Consider the following 4,185-nt stretch of genomic DNA (forward strand, 5'->3'; position numbering starts at 1 on the left):
ATGAATGCATGAGGAAAGGAACGATACTAGAAATTTCGAGGACAAAAATTTTTAAGGGGGGAAGAATGTGAAATTCCGTTCCTGGATTTCACTATTATAATCGACGTATTTGTATTATTGAGATTTAATATTATTTCTCGAGAATTTTTTTTAAATTGTTTGAATTTAGATTTTAATTAAACTAATTACGAAGTTTGAAGTTTGGAAATTAATTATTTAAAATCCGTAGACCTTTCGAGGTCACAAGTAATGTTTTCAAATAGATCTCGAAGCCACGAATGTCTAGGCAAAAGCCGTTTACAAATCCGAGTTTTAACTGTATAATTACAGACATTTGAAATCGTTTGCTAGACTATAGTTTTTAATTAAATAATTTCCCACTTTGTGAGAGAGAGGCCCAATCATGTAAGGGTTAGGGCGGACCAATCAGATAAAAAAAGAAAAAAAAAAGAAAAGAAAAGGGAACGGATGGCAGGGGGGAGGAGGCAGGAAAAAGGGGGTTGCGAAGGAGAGTAGGGGGGAGAATGTTCTTTCACGTTCTTCCTGGCATTGCAAGGAAAGGAAAAGAAATAGGGAGGAGGTGGCTCTTCCATAGCCGTTGGAAGAGAATCCTTCGTTCTTCAGGCAAAACTCGGAGAGAAAGGAGTTAGAGAACGTGATGGCGAAGGAAGGATTCAGAGATTTGAAGGGTAAATTCCTTGTTACTTCATTATCTTGATTTTTTGAATTTAACTTTCTTAAGTTGAATTGTAATTGCCATGATATATTGGAGTTCTTGGTTCTATTTAGGGTTTCTATCATTCAATGAACTAGTCTAAACATGAATTAGAGTTGGGTAATTCGGATTGGGTGTGTAGATCAAATTTCTTGATCAAGGGTTTGGTTCAAAAGGTCAATTTCTTGTTAATTTTGAGTCATGTTAGTTTTGGATGTTGTATACATGACTTCTGGACTACCTGGAAGTATTTTGGAATTTGTTATATGAATTGGAAGTGGGCTGTTACATAAGTTGCAGAAAATTGATTTCTTTGCAAAGAAAACTCAAGTTTCGAGTAGCCTTCTTTGGCTCTTAATTTCTAGGCCTTTATGTGCTCCTTTGGAGAAAAATTTTAGTGTGTTGAAAGTACATATGCTCATGATCGTAACCCAATTGATTTCACTCAATTTCGTTGAGTTTTGGTTGATCAAAACCTTCTTTAAAGTTGGGTCGCGCGCTGCCAAACAGCAGCAGAAAATTGGGTTTCCAGTTTCAAGACTTCGTTTTTCCTTTTGACATAACTTCCAATTTAGAGCTCCGTTTTCTACAAACTTTGTATGCTTTTAAAGTACAGAACACAAGCTTCAAAACCCATATAATATTACATGATTTGGTTTAGTTTGGAATGTTCCAAAGGGAGCCTAAACTTGGTCTAATAGTGCTGTTTTCTGCAGATCTTGTGGAGAAGCAGAGTACTTTTTTTGCCACACCTATTTTCTTTTCCAGATTCCTTTCTAATCTTCTTTACTACTAATTGAGTGATATTATTTGAGTGGTAGATTCCATAATTAGTGTACTTTCTTCAGATAATATTAATTATGTTCCTTTAAAGAGCCTAATCGGAACACAAAAGTACAATCAAGAGTATAAATACAAGTAGCACACATTACTAACCAAACTAAGCTATTAAAATGTGATTCTTTTATAATTAGTCATCGATCTATTTTTATTAAATGTGGTTTGATTCATGGATGGGTAATATTTGTGGAAAAGTGATTCGAATTGCATATTGAAATGTGAATTATATATACATACGCCATAGACCGATGTTAATTAAATGTGAATTCTATTGAAGTGTTATTTTATTTTTGGCCATTGATCTATTTTCAGTAAGTGTGATTTGACTTGTGCATTGGAAATATGGTTTGTATTGTATGATTGGATTGATGTGATGAAATGCAAGAGCTAGTAGTGGATCATTAATCCATTGTTACGGGGTTTGTTGCTTCGAAACATGTTTCAACCCTCGTTTCATTATTCATTCTCGTTTCGTTGAGTCTTTGTACCTTGAGTAACTTGATCCATGTCTTGTTTTATCGATTGGTGTTACACATTCTACTCTGCGATTCCGTTGAGTGATGGTCCGGAATCGTATCCTTGTTTGGATTCCGTTGAGTGATGGTCCGGAATCCCTTCTACTCCGCGATTCCGTTGAATGATGGTCCAGAATCATATCCTGATTTGGATTCTGTTGAGTGATGGTCTGGAATCGTATCCTGGTTTGGATTCCGTTGAGTGATGGTCCAGAATCCTTTCTACTCTGCGATTCCGTTGAGTGGTGGTCTGGAATCCTTGCTCTTGCTCATTCTCATAAGATTATCTTAGAATCCTAGATTCGAGTGAATGGGAATTACCCACAATGGATCTTGTGAATACAAATTATAATCACCATGTTATTATTCATAACCCAAGTAGGGAATTATGTAGAGTTCTTTAATTAAATTTGTGAAATGATCTATTATCTCACTGATTGATTAACGTAATTAAATATTAATATTGTGCTTCGTGATTCCTTGATATGTTACAAGCTATGGATTGAGATATACTGTTGGAAGCATAGTGATTGGTATGATGAAGTGAAATGTGATTTGACTTGGGTATTGGAAATGGTTGTGACATGTGATTGTAATGCATATTGAATTGCTTGGGAGATGTGAGGTGTAATAATGGACCGATAACCCATTGTGATGTGGATTTGTTGCAAGATACAATTTCGTTTCGTTGAGTTTTCATGAATTGAGTAACTTGAATCATGTCTTGTTCCTTTGAGCCGTTGTTATGCTTCATGGACTTCCGTTCAGTTCTGTTGAGTGGTCCGGAACTAAGTTCTACTTGGATTCCGTTGAGTGATGGTCCGGAATCCTTTCTACTCCGTGATTCAGTTGAGTGATGGTCCGGAATCATATCCTGATTTGGATTCCATTGAGTGATGGTCCAGAATCCCCTTTGGTGCCTTGGTTTCGTTAGGTGGTCCAAAATTCCCTTTTCCAAAGATGTAGTCTTCGGCCAAACTATGTCGCTCTAGCCCACGCATTTCGACGTGTTGTATGTTTTATTGATGATGTGATTATGGAATGATGTTGGTTATGGTAATTATGATTAGACTCGTTGAACTTTATGACTAGTGAATATGATTGTGCTCCGTTGTTTGTCCCTTGTAATATTGTATGTTATGCATTGTGATATATTGTTGAGATATAGCGATTTAATTGATGAATATTCGAGTATAGTGAAATGGTGAACTACGAATGGCTTGATCCCTATTGAGGGTACGTAGGCAGTCTAATGAGGAGGTTAGATGCAGCCATAAAGTATACAAAAATTTCTACGCGATTTGGATCTTGAATTATGCTATGTACATATTCCGAAGGCGGGGTATGTTCGAGATATAGATATTTGGTGACATCACGTGTCGATTTTGGTAGTATGTTAGGATCGGGACGTGACATTCCTCCCTCTAAAAAGACCTTCAAGGTTAATAACTCATCAATTTGTAAGTGTTATTTTTGCAAAAAGACAGGTGACATGAAGAGAAACTATCCTAAATACAAGTCATGGCTTGCCAAACAAGAGGCAAAGAAAGGTAAAAATAAATTTCACATGTTTTTGCTTGTTTTAAGTCCAATTTGATTGATATGCCTAACAATGCTTGGTGGCTCCAGTTCTTCTATTCACGTTACTAATTCATTGCAAGACTTCATAACAAAGAGAACACTAAATAAGGATGAAGTCAAGGTTTCAGTTGGCAATGGAAGAAGAGTTGAAGTCAAGACACTAGGGACTGTTAGATTAAAATTAGATTTTGGTTTTTGCTTGGAGCTAGAAAATGTTGTCTATATGTACCTTCCATGAGAAGGAATTGGTTTCTATTTCTAAGTTAGTACTATTGGGATTTTATTTTGCTTTAAATAATATTGGCTTAGAAGGAATTGGTTTCTATTTCTAAGTTAGTACCATTGGGATTTTATTTTGCTTTAAATAATATTGGCTTAGAAGGAATTGGTTTCTATTTCTAAGTTAGTACTATTGGGATTTTATTTTGCTTTAAATAATATTGGCTTCAATGTCTTTTTTTTATTTATAAATCTTCTCATATTGGCACTAGATTTCTATGTGACTGGATGTTTAAATTCAAAACCAATTTGATT

General features: G+C 35.4%; 1 long non-coding RNA gene across 1 annotated transcript; it reads left to right on the plus strand.

The window, feature by feature from the left end:
- The first annotated feature begins 254 nt into the window (after nucleotides 1–254).
- LOC125477656 lies at nucleotides 255–3,966 on the plus strand. Its single transcript, XR_007258692.1, has 2 exons — nucleotides 255–3,620; nucleotides 3,700–3,966. It is a non-coding gene; the product is annotated as an uncharacterized LOC125477656 (long non-coding RNA).
- Nucleotides 3,967–4,185: the final 219 nt, after the last annotated feature.

Source organism: the organism of the source record quoted next, unplaced genomic scaffold (assembly GCF_019419815.1).
Source record: "Pyrus x bretschneideri cultivar Hongxiangsu unplaced genomic scaffold, Pyrus_bretschneideri_v1 Contig1, whole genome shotgun sequence".
Taxonomy (NCBI): Eukaryota; Viridiplantae; Streptophyta; class Magnoliopsida; order Rosales; family Rosaceae; genus Pyrus; species Pyrus x bretschneideri.